At 44.0% G+C, this 13,246-nt stretch overlaps 1 protein-coding gene across 2 annotated transcripts in view; it reads right to left on the bottom strand.

Annotated features, from left to right (window-relative positions):
• The window catches only part of MSANTD4 (Myb/SANT DNA binding domain containing 4 with coiled-coils), a 204,801-nt gene extending 201,398 nt beyond the window's left edge, over positions 1-3,403 (bottom strand). The window contains exon 1 of one of the 2 annotated variants that reach the window (XM_069640728.1): positions 2,765-3,403. The gene's annotated coding sequence lies outside the window, so the exon portion shown is untranslated. The remainder of the gene's footprint in view (positions 1-2,764) is intronic. The other variant, XM_069640727.1, reaches the window with a different exon arrangement.
• Between the last annotated feature and the right edge of the window lie 9,843 nt (positions 3,404-13,246).

Below are 13,246 nucleotides of genomic sequence, written 5' to 3'. Positions count from 1 at the left end.
CTGAGCCGACGTGCTGCGCAGCTCACGCTAAACGTTTTCTGAATTTCTGTAATGTAGGTTGTGTTTGGGCTCCTTTCCACATTTAATATTCTGCATGTGGTGGTCTGCTCTGTATGTTGCTCAGATTAAGGCTTGTGGCGCCTACTGCGCCATTTTTGTTCTTCACCATTTGGGTGTAAGTAGGTGTGGGGTCATGGGATTTTAGGGACATTTCACTCTGGATATATTTTTCCTATTGGGTATACGTGTAATGTTTCTCCTTTTCTCCCTGCCACATAGTTTGGTAGTATCTTTGTGTTGCATTATTAAGGGCGCCTTGTTTCCCTTTGATTTAGATTGACTGCCTGTGAGGCTACTTATGATCATATAGAATTGATAGTTTGGATGTCTCACTGCATTTTTCGCGTGTTGTGGAACCAGTCTCAAATCTATCAGTTTAGGACAGGTATTGTTTTGTTTCTGAAGAGGTTTCGTTTGTAATTGTTCACATTGATATGATCACATAAATCACGTGGTTTTGTTGTTGAGCACCCCTCAGTAATTATGTTTCATTGGATTTTTAGTCATGTGATGACCTACAGAACCATGGTGTTTTAGTTTGTTGGTGTCGAATTCTGAATTCCTGTAACCATCATCTTTGAAGATTATGTTCTATTTACACATGGTGACGTTTCATCCCACAAGACCTGTTGTCTTAGGATCTAAATGCAGTGCTACTCCCTATTTTTTTAAGTTGGGAGTAAAATGATTTGTTAGGGAGAAAAAATGTAAGTCCTATTCCCAACGGAAGTATTTTATAAGTGAATAAAAATGTTTTAACTGGAAAATTAAAATGTTTTTGTAAAAAACATTAAAACTATTCCTTTTCGCCAAGTTATTCATACACATTCAAACAATCAGGTAGTAATAATAGTCGTTTCTCTCTGTGGTCCTATATGCACTACTGGTCCAAACATGTCCATGGAGCGGTGTGGGTGAAAATAGGAGCACATGGCCCTGCGTGTCTGTTTCCTATTTTACGTTGGGAGTATTTGCCTATTTTAGGGAGTAAAAAGTGGCCGATACACCACTTATCGGTAGGGCTGTCTAAAGGACTGGAATTATTGGTGTTCACCCCTGATAAATGGCCAGTATTGAGTTTCGTTGGACAGAAACATGTGGTTGGGGCATTCGATTGTGTACATTAATTTGTACACAGTACTTCCAACACCATACATTATGGGTTGGTTAGAGGTACTTGCACACATATATATTACTGCCTACTCCTCTTTGACTGTTTGGACACTTCTTCCACTTTGACAAAACTGGGTGCATTATATTTTTGTCATCCAGTTGTTTTTATGGGATGAGTTTTTCATTTGTTTTTCCATTTATATGCCTAAGGTTCTTATGTTTATGAATACAATGTTTCGTCATGCTTTCAGTGCGTAGGGTATTCATTGATGACATGTTGCCTTTTCTTTATTATAGCTACCTATCCCTGTTAGCAGGCAGTGTCATACGGCTTTACCCTGATACATAACGGCCTATGAAGCCACCATTTTTGTGAAAGAATGTTTCTTCCAGGCACCTCATATTCCATTACTTTTGGAATATGAATTGCATGCTGCTCTCTCATTACTTGCTTTAATTTAGACACATACGTTTCAATCATATTTTAGACCTGAACGTAAAAATTGGCATTTGCCTCACAACGCCCCTCATTCAGGCTTGAAATGTTGCTGTTGCATCGAATTGCCCGCTAGTTCCTTGCACTTCTACACTGTGGAGTATGCACCGCGAGGATACTGTATCGCGAAAACAAAACACAGCAGAACAGGTATTTAAGTCGAGGGACCACATACGTGTACTAGCATCAATTAAAGGGATCACCGACACTGACACACGGTTTCTTATCCCATTAAGAGTTGGCAAGGTTTCCAATGTAGGTAGACTTATGTTTTTCTACATTCTTATACTTTTAATTTCAACCTTTCCACAATTTACCAAAGCGAAGTACCGGTATTTATCACTGAAACAGGTGGTCAAACCATTATTTATACGAGGGCCACCGTGAACACAATGATTGTCAACTTCATATATGCCAACGTGCGCCATGTCATTCTCAAGATGCTCATCAAGTCCTATGGTTTCTATGAATTCTGGGATATGTAGTCGCATAGTAAAGAAGCAAAAAAACTATTTTCCGAATAAATTAGATTGGATGAGTAAAATCACCAATCCGACCACAAATTGCAGCGTGAAAAATATAATCTAGCATTGGATGAATTAATGAAATACTCGTGCTTGAAATTGGGGTGCGGGGGGTTCACACATGGTGATAGGTGCTAACTAAAACATCCATTATCCCATTCCAATTCCACGCCCACTTCAACCTCCATCCCTTCAAAATGAACAGATTTTGCTGTCTATGCGAAAGCACGAACGCTTGGTTCACCCACTACACAAAGCAGACTTTCCTTTTCTCTCTGTGAACGCGCCCTAAACGGGAGACCCTTTTCCGCATCCCACGTATTCCCCTTCTCTTATCCCGCGCTTGTAGATGAAGCCGGAGCCGCATCTCTACGCTAGCCGTCCCCGCACAAAGAATCGCACAAAATGGCGGCTACAGGAGCGCGCGCCCCCCACCTCCGCCTGTCCCGGGGCGGCTCCCGTACTCCACAGTGGTTTCTCCCGGGTGCTACCGAGGAAGGCAGAACAATGAGGCATAAGCATCAATCAATGCACACGCACCCCACCCCGCAGCAAGATGTATGGCGCTTACCTGTGCTTTTAACGGTGTCAGCACCGGCCGAGGACAACAACCGATATATTATTTATCAGAACGTATTTTGTTCATTAATATCTTGAACCGCGGGCATTAACGGGAGTAAGCACCGGCAACCTTGGGATGGGTAAAGCCCAGCCGTGCCTTGACCTCGGGGGCGCTGTGTGGCTATGCAGACGCTCGCACGGGGTTTGGCCCCCGCCTTTCCTTGCAGCAGCTAATCGCGATGCCGGTGCAGGCCTCAATCAAATGCCGTTAAATGATGCGTAGGAGCGCCCGGGGGACTAAGCAGTAAGGGGGGCGGCTGCCGTGGGTGCACCGAGGAGGACACTCGGCATTAGGGGAGAGCGCAACCCCTAGAAAGGGGTGGGCGGGACGACAATAGCGCTATAGAGCGGAGGGTATCCCTGGTTGCAGACAGGGTCCTGTCGTCCCCGAAGGTCCTGTAGGATCAATCCTTTGCTTCGCGGGTATACAGGCAGACAGCGATGATGTGGTGATTAGGTATGGATGGGTCTTGTCACTCCCTCTCTCCTCCTCCGCGTCTCCCAAACCACGAACTCTACATTTAGAATTGGAAACACGTTCCCTGGGCTGCCTTTCTTGTGCCAGTGCAGACAGCGCCACGCTCTAGTACTGCCCCCGTTTGAGACGGCACACGGGCCAGTCTGCACAGAAAGACAAAGGTACCCTTTATGCACCACTTGTTGTGTTGCCTCTTGATCCTTTAGCAGATCGTTGGTAGTTCCTCCTGTTTGGTATTTGCATTTAATTCAAATAGCAGGAATCTACACGAAAGGAAAGAAACTTAGCAAACCAAACAACGCTACGAAGCAAACCAAACACTACGAGCAAAGAAAGACTTGATTTTTAAGCGGTTCATGTTTGAACGTGTATTGTTTACGTTACTTTGTTTGATTGAAAGAAGGTACATCTTTCTTAAAAAGACAATGATCGGAGGTATATGCAGTGTAAATAGACAAGGTAGCTTTATAACATCTATTCAAAACAGTGATGAGACTATTGTAAATATTTCATTATTAACAGTACAGCATTTGGGCCCACGAGTTGCACAGGGAGAAAACACATGCAACGCTGATGAGCTGCGTTTGTTAGCTCTGGGTGCTGTCTTTCCTTTAGTTTATAGGGTGATGAGTGTGACTAATTGACTTCTGCCCTGCAGGAGTACATGGATGAGTAGAGGCTAAAGTGCCTGCTCCGAACTCACACTTCTACACCCGCAAAGCCAGCACAACCATAAAGGTAAAACGAGCACAGTTAACGTGGGTAAGTTTAACAGTCCAAAATAAAGACGTGTTACATCAAAGTAAAAAACAAAGTATATACTTTAATTAAGCACGCCATATGCAATTATAACTAAATGGAAAACCCTACAGAACCCACCACTGTAAAAAGAATACAGCATATGCAAGACAGTAAGATGCAGCTCTGTGGGACAGGGAGAAAAGGCAATACAAACCACAATGTTAAAAGGATATGTTCCTGCGTTGCAAAAAGGGATCAATGTGACACAGTCTCTATGTCCCAAAGTTGACCAGCAGGGCACATAATCAGTCAATAATACATTGTTGCGGTTTGGCAGTGTCGGATCAAGCTTCGATCTGCTGTGCGAAAGGTTGGAGCCAAGTTCGGGGGCATTGAGTCGTCTTGGTCCAAGCGACAAGCTGGGGTGAATGCAGTGGCTAAGAGCAATTTGTTGGCAGTGTTCGAGCAATGCAGGTTGGAGCATTCACCAGGATCGGTTTGGGGTTGTGCGGGTTGGAGTCGAGTGGCAACCTCGGGGTAGGGTTGGCAAGGGACGCTCATGTGGTTCGAGTTGAAGGTTGACGATGGTCAAAGCAGTGATCCTGATGCTCCGGTGTGCTGTTCGAGGAAGCAGCAGTTCGAGAGTCGTTTATGTAACTGCTGTTTCCAGTCGGCAAATAACACACCAGTGGTTCCAGGCGGGGTCCGGCGATAAGCAGTAGATTTGAGTCAAGCATATGACGGGCTCTGCGAGTTACGGTGCAGTGTCAAGCTGGTTTGAGATGCAAGTATGCTGGTTCAAAGATGTTGTGAACCCAGTTTGAAAGCTGTTTGATGTGATGAAAATGGGGATCCTGGCTGTTTATGGCTCTCGGGGTGCTGTGAATCCCAATCCACTGATTCAAGGAGCAGATTGGTCCTTGTTCTCAGGCTCCAAAACATGGGGGAGGCCGCCACACAACTGCAGGGCTCCTTCAAAATGGTACGGTTCTAGGTACTGTTGTGGCTGGCAGAGAGGTAGGTCTTATCCTAGCAGCAGTTCACCCCCACTGGTCCCTTGGGACGGTTAGGGTATAGAGCTTCCCTCTGCCTTGGACACTTCAGTCTTTACCTCACTGGTAAATTATTTTGGAACAGTCAACTCTCCCAACAGAGGACCAATGAACTTTTTCTTAAGTGTTTGTCAAAGAGTGGGAGACCCATTCTTCTAAAGGCAAACCCCCAAAGATGATTGGAACAACATTTAGTCTGTTTCAAGGGTTCAAACACTGTTCTTGGAATAAGTGGACTTTGTCCCTTGACATCCCGCCCAAAGTGCTTGTGGTAAATATAGTGGAGGGTGTATGAAGGAAAGAAAGACGCAGAGAGAAACAAGATAGCGGAACCTTCCTCCAGCTTTAAAGCACTCCATTGTCACAATGCACCTGTTCTGCCCAGGGACATAATTTCACCAAAATGCCAGTGGTAGCGGAAGTGACATCACACGACCCCCCCATGACCCTTGATGACACCACAGGACGTGATGTCATTTGACCCCACCCTGAAGTGATGTAAAAATCGCACGGGAAGCGATGGAACACAACCTTTCACCCGTTGACAAAACAGGAAGTGGCATCACATAGCATTGTACACTACGAAAAATATGGTTACGATATCACTATAATGTGATGTACATTTCATACAAGAATGGATAGCCATATGTATCGTTATCAGTGTGTATAGGCCCATATTACCAAATTACTGTGAATGCAAGCAGACATCCATGACCAAATGATAAAGGTATTATTATATAGCACTTATGCTTAAGCGCTTTATATAGAAAAAATATGCACCCAGTATCACCCAACCTGTGTTGGTACTCATTTATCGACCTCAGAAGGATGAAAGAGTTGAGGCGTTTAAGAACAGACTAAATCAGTGACTCACCCCCTGAAGTGTGCCTGAAATAAACCTTTAATGAGTCTACCAATAACTGTATAGAATTCCAGAAAGACACATGATTTGGTATTCCTATTCTTTCTTATTTAGGGTCAGTGCTGAAAGTAGTAGACTTGTGGCACTCCTGTTCTTATTTTTCTTCTTTTTTTTAAGGGGCCTGAACAAGAAAGCCAGCCACTCCAGAAGTAAAGAGCCACATGGTGCTGGCCACAGCCCAGGTTCTTGCATTAAAAAAAGAAAAAAAAAACGTTATTTTTTTTATTTTTTAGAGGTCGCATCAGAGCCCTCAGAGGTCGCAGTTGCGACCTTTGGCGACCCCTAAATGACGTCCTTGGTTCCGCCCTTCGACTACATCCCCTGATTTTAACTCTTTTGGCCTAATCCTCAAACAGGAGTTTTAGCTCAAATAAAGGCCTTTACTGGCAGGCTTTACATGCTTCATTCAACCAGCATCCTCCGGCGTAAAGGGTAGACTGTCAGGAGGCTTATTAACCATAGTTTACAATGGTATTTTCGTTGATGCAGAACTAAGGGCTGCTCCTTGCCTTGGTCTTCTTGCTATCGAGACCGAGATCCACTCTAACCCTAATCCAAGCAAACTTTTGATTATCAACCTGCATTGCAATCTGATGAAAATTGATCTGGCCTTTTCGGGATAATGGGGTTGATATTTTTGTTGAATGCTATACTTGTAGGAGATAATTTGAATTCCTTCTGTCCAGAACTTGATGATATACTGCAAGCTGTCTTTTAGTATTCACAAATTTAGGGAAGTCTTCTTCAATTTATTTATTTATCATTTATAAAGCGCTCACACAGCCCGCAAGCATCGAGGCGCTGTTACAGGAATTGTTTGTTTTTCTTAGTTGCGTAATTGTGTTTTTTTTTTTGTTGTCTTAGTTACGTATTTATAACGCGCTTAAACACCCAGAGGTTTCTAAGCGCGGACCGGGGATCGAACCTGTTGTTGCTTCGTGTCGTCTTTCTTCCAAGACGCGCACACTGCCGCTGAGCTGTCCTCCCGGGATTATTGAGCAGGGGATTAGGTGGGCCCACTTTTTTGCAACCTGTAGGTCAGTTAAGCTTGAGGATAACATGGCAAGTGCCCCCCCCCTTCATAGCATAGTGGGACATGTCACTCATATATAGATATTTGGACATTCCAAAATATATTTGATCGATGCAATCAATGGCAAGTTATTTTTTCCACACTTAATGATTATAACCGTCTCTCATCTTCATTAGATAGGACCCGATGCCAAAATAACTTGAGTGCTTCTGGTCCTTACAGTGTTTACCTTACGTTGTTTCCTCACAATGGAAACACATTTATTGTCATTCAAAGAAAATGTCACACTTCAATTTGAATCATATTAAAAAATGACAACTTTTTTGAATGGGTGGGAGAAGGATTATTTTGCTTCTCTTTTTTCATAGATTCATTAATGAAGCAATATGTTATCCTTCTGCAGCAGGCACTACATTTCTCAAACGGAAAAAGACGTACCCTCATCAATATGAAGACAGCATAGCATTTGCAAAAAAACTACGTTTTAGAAGAAGGAGGCTTAAAAATGAAAATCTCTCACCACATAATTATAAACTTGAAAGAACATAAACAACAGTTTAAAAGTTGGCTCACAATTCATAAAGCAACAATGCTTCATAGAGATAGCCAATTTATGCAACAAACATTATGCTCTATAATTCCTTTGATCTTTGGCAAATTACGAACACTGAGGTGAATAATATTCAAACGACACAATTGAATCAATTTCTGAAAAAACATGGGTACTACTTTACTCTAGAGTTTATGGTCATCCCAGAGATATCTTCTTTTTTAGTCAATCCCATCAAGGCATCTCCCTTGTTATCATCTATGGACATTGAGGATATCTTGCAACTAATTAATACTTGTGTGCACCAGACCCTGATGGAGTGCTGAATTCTGTCACCAAAAGCTTGCATCTGTCCAGTGATCATATGTAGGTGGTACAATCAGGTAGTAAAGACAAGGGGCCTCATTACAAGTTTGGCAGTATGTTGGTGGCAAATGCATTTGCCGTTACCACCACTTGGTCCCGTCGAGCAGGATTAAAGGAAGTGGTAGGTGGTGTGAGTCCTGTTTTTTGAAGTCCCTAGGACTCCATGGGGATTTCCGCAGAATTACTGTTGGCTGTAATTCTGCCAATTTTGCCAATATTTGACGGTAAGGTGGTGGATTTCCCTCCAGCTTTTTGTAACTTTGCTTTCATTGATTTCAATGGGACCCCACAGCATATCTGTAAATTACTTGGTATCCTGGCTTCTTTTGGGGGGCACTGGTCAGTCTCTAAGGCTGCCAGTGTGTCTTCCATTTACTTTTTCTTGTGTCTTTACTTTGTAACACAAGCCACATTTAGTGGAATTTTACAAGGACACGTGTCCCTTTTTCTTTCAACAATATTTTTGGTAAGTTTTATATGTGCAAAGGACAGGTTGGCGGTAGAGAAACATGTTTTAAATTATTTTCGAGTACACTACTGCACACCATCTTTTTTTTATCAGTAAAATGTCACTTTGATTTTTATTATTATGGTATTTATTGAGCGCAAACCTAGATTCAAGAAGGAACAGAGCGCTTTACAGAGGTATACAATTAAACAGACACACAACAGAGCGCTTTACAGATGCATAACCGAGAACCTTTCAGAGGTAAAAACAGAACAGATGTACAGTGGGGGTAGGATACAGAGGGGTACAGCTGTACAGGGTGGCAGGGAGGAGAGGGGCTGATGGTGAGTCAGGTGGCGCAGGGGTGATGTGATGGCCTAGCTGTTGAGGAGGAGAGACTCCTTGAAGAGGTGGGTCTTGAGTTCTTTTCTGAATTGTAGGAGTGTGGTGTGAGTCTGATGCTGACGGGGAGGAGGTTCCATAGTCTTGGGGCGTAGGCAGAGAAGGCTTATTTTGTGGTTCTTACCTTTTTGCAGTAGAAGATTTCAAGTCTGCATGTGTCCTGGCTTCTGTTGGAGCACTGTGTGCCAGAGATGCTGTTTTATTCCGCAAGGTAGCTGGGTGTCTTGAGGGCGACTGCCTTATAGATGATTCAGCAAGTACTCAAAATGTTGCTCCTCCTGGTGCAAACCATATCTTTTGTACCATCTTGCATTTTGGCCATCTTCCTGCCCTCTGAGACTGCAAACTCCCAAAATAAGGAAATGCATTTCTACAGAATCCAGGTATCAGTCATTGCCTCGACAGCCAAACCATCAACAACCATACCCTTGAAAAAAAAGCATTAAAAAAAAAAACATCAAATGCATTTTTTTCAATGTCAATGGTAAAGTGTTTAGTTTAGCAAAAATGGGGTTTAAATGTTAAAAAGAGGGTTTGGGGGAAACCCCCCATTGAAAAAACAATAATAATAAAAAAAAAATGCATTCAATGGTTTTTTTAGTCGATGCTTTTTTTTCAAGGGTATGGTTGTCGAGGCAATCACTATAAACCCAGGATCCAGCCTTGGTTCTCTTGTCAGTGCTCTTTGTACCAAAGGCAGCCACCAAAGAACATCTGGAACTTTTTCAACAAGCATGGCAGAACTTAATCCGTGCCCCCTTCTCCTATAATAGTGGGCCTATCCAGTGTCATGTCCTGCCGTTGATGGACTTCGGAAGTGTCCCTGGAGAATCTTGGGGGTTGACCATCCACTCATGGAGCACTTCACTGCACTGGACACAGTCTTGCCTAGAAGCCTTACACCTGTCTGATCTACTTGTGGACCAGAAATGTTATCACCAGCCGCAGTTGCTCTGCACTGAGAAACCAAACCTTTCTTGGAGCCTTTGTTTCATCGCCAGCAAAATCCAAGCCTGTCTGACAGACCTCACTGCATGTGCAGAGTTCTTGTGATCGTCTTTCATCATAGGAGTCGCAGTGGTCGCTTTTCAGCGTTGTCAGTCCAGTCAAGCTGGTGAATCTCTGGAACAGTGCCTTCTGTAGGGGACCAGAACTGCTGCTAGCTAGACCCAAACCTGACACAGAAAACAGCCTCTGCACCTGCAACCCCTGGACCACCTGCACCCAGACCAATGGCATGAGTAGTTTGCCCCAGCAATTCTCACTCAACAGGGGGTGGTATTTGAATCACAGCTTGAAGGATAAGGATACTAAACACCTTTGGTGCCAGACTCTCTGAGAGGGATTCCTTAGTGACTAGCTGTCATGATTCCTGCCCCTCATGTCCCCAGCCCTCCAAGATGTCAGGCTGGAGCCAGGCCACGATCACCTACATAGCCCTCAAGGGCCTCTCCATCCCTCCAAAGACCCACTTGGAGTCAGACTTGGCGCTTGTGGCACCAGACTCACTCACTCCCATAGGATAACATTGGGGATTGGACTTGTAGTGCTTTGATGGGGACAAGATGGATGTCCCCACATAGTTCGGTTCCCAGAACTGCATGTGCAGTCTAGTCTTTTGGGTGTAGTTCAGCCCAGAGACACCTGGGATACCCAGAGACTATTTAAGCCACGCCCAGGCTGAGAAACATGCTTTGCGTTTTCTGCACCTGTAGCGTGACACTCATCGGTCTCCAGTAGGCCTGCATCTTTCGTCTGCGCTCAGCTCCTGCAAGAACACTGTTAGGAACAGCCTTACCTTGCTGCGCTTCTGCCCATCATTCATCGCTTCTTCTGTTCTGCGGGCATCTTCGGCGGTGTTATTCCCATCCCGGCACGCCGCTTCCTAAGGAAAAGGGAAAAGAACAGAAAAAAGGCATTAGTAAGCATTCAGCAAATCTTCGCTTATTTTTAAAGACTATACGAGCTTCAAACGCTTACATGAATCCCAGCCACTCTGGGGGAACTCCTTCTCCGGAACTTCTCATCCATCTGCAAGAGGGAAAAGACACTCCAGGTTAGCATGGAAACATCTAGAGGCGCCGCATACTGCGCTTACTCACCGCATTTCTTCTTCATAACCGGCATCCACACTGAAAACGTCACGGCACCTAAAAGACACAGAAAAAGAACTCGGTTCAATAAAAATACGCAAGGGTCGCATCGCGCTCTCACTCACCTTCAGCGCTACTCATCTCAGCAGCACGTCGCCATCCCCGGAGGCCGGCCATCATTTAGGGAATGAAAGGAACGAAGTTAGAGAACTGTTCAAAAGACTCATTATACTTACCTGTCGGACTCTTGCCAGTAAAGTAACTAGGCAGCAACGAGCCCGCATCAATCAACGCGCCCCTGCGCTGAAAGCAGGACGGAGAGCACACTTTACAAGAAAACAAGGTGAGTTGTGGATCAAAGGGAAGGGTTGGACCCCAGGGAAGAAGGGGTTCAAGCACACAGACAATAGGGAGTTAAACTTTACCAATCCTGTGTTTCAGGCCCAGTCTCCAGTCGAGTAGACTCCAGGGAAGGGTTCGAGGTCGTAAGAGGTCAGAACAGGTTGAGTGACGTCCCCGTGGATACCAGGTGAGCGTTATATTAGTCCAGTGCCTAGTAATTAAACAAAATGGGAATAATGATATTCTCAGTTCACGCCAGAACTGAAACACCTATGCCACGGCCTTTGAAAATGGGTAACTGCCCTACACCATCTAAAAGGATGATGAACCTAGGCATATTAATGGACAACCGGCTCAAGCTGGAACCCAAAGTCAAGAAAATAGTTTAAAAATTGCTTCTACCATCTCTGCTCTATCCAACCGATTATGCTGTGCCTCTCTTTCGCACACACGGTGCTGGCTGTCATCTCCCTGATTATTTCAAGAATCGACTGCGCAAATAGCATTTGCCTATGTGTGCCAGACTACCTCACAAAAAAGTAAATGGAACACATAACACTGTCTTTCAGAGCACTCCCCTGGCTACCAATAAAAAAAACGATCCAGTTCAAGGCCCTCTGCATCGCCCACAGAGCATTGAAGGTCAAAGAGCAGAATTACTCGAGAAAAAAAATCTTGCTCTACCAACTAACCAAAGACATATGATCAAGGATTAGAAACCAGAAGGTTTGCCGAGAAAGATACACAGGCTATGCCTTTTGCACTATGGGTGGCCAATACTGGAAAACACTACAAAGGGAAATCTACATCCTAAAGGACCACCTAAAATCGAAGCAAAGTCTACAAATCTGACTCTTCAATACTTAAAATAACGAAAGTTTAACATGGACCAATAAGCAGAAACAACACTCATCAATTTTCATGCGCAGACACCACCTAAGTGAATGCCGTACCGGCTCCCAGCCGTCTGTCTAGAACACTTTGCACAGCACACAATAAAATATAATGATTGAAGGACATCACAAGTCACTGCAAAAACCCTAAGAGAATGCCTTTCTTGTATCCTGGAATGTCTAAAACTCCTTACAGGATATCTGCATGCATCAACTAGTATAACGAAACAACTCTCACTGTAACGCAACCAATTGCAAGAGCAATCATTTGAAAGCACTACCGAACACTAAACACCTTTTGACTACACTACCTTACAGACCACATACCAACACAAACCAGCCACTCGCACACAGCTTTAAATAAAGAGTTGGAACATATCAGATGTATGCCTCTTAGTACAAGTGCCATACTCAGCTCATGGTCAACACACACCCACACGATAGGCACTAAGCTGCAGCTCTTGCCACAAAGCCTTTCATGCCACCTACATTCCACACATAGACATTTGACAAGCATGGAGAGCTTGGAGCACTTCCGATCTGCAACCTCAACAGAAATCACTGAAATCTCGCTTTCCCTTTCCTCCAAACCCACCCACTATTTTCTAGATCTGCCAGAGTGCCTGATGGCTATGCAAGTGATAGTGGTGTGCAGTACAAACCCAAATAAAATAACATAAAATACGCTTGCATGATTGGAGGTGGTATGGGTCTGGTTGGGAATTCCTCTCTGTGATATCCTCAGTCTGCTGGATCAGTAGTTAACTCCCTTTCATTTAAGAAACAGATGTTCTATTGAAGGTGTGCTGTACTTATAAAAATATATCTGTTGACTTTAGGCAAGTCTTGTTTTGAGGGGCATTTGGACTCCCTAAACCTCCATATTACCTGTGCACTTTGCCTTTAGAGCATTATTCAACATAGAGGTTGTGAATTGCCCCGCTAGGGAATTACCTCTTCAGCTTGTTAAAGTGACTGCTTTATAATTATAAGACATGTTGTATTTATCTGACTAATCATTGTTCTACCCCCACCCATGTTACTTAAAACAGTAGTGTTTTCACTTTGCACTTGTCCTTGTAATTGTGTCGAACTGTGAGGTGTTGTGCAGT

Source organism: Ambystoma mexicanum, chromosome 7q (genome assembly GCF_040938575.1).
Source record: "Ambystoma mexicanum isolate Mex_15411 chromosome 7q, UKY_AmexF1_1, whole genome shotgun sequence".
Classification (NCBI taxonomy): Eukaryota; Metazoa; Chordata; class Amphibia; order Caudata; family Ambystomatidae; genus Ambystoma; species Ambystoma mexicanum.
Note: the sequence above shows the minus strand (reverse complement) of the source record. Positions and strands in the feature narration are given on the sequence as shown.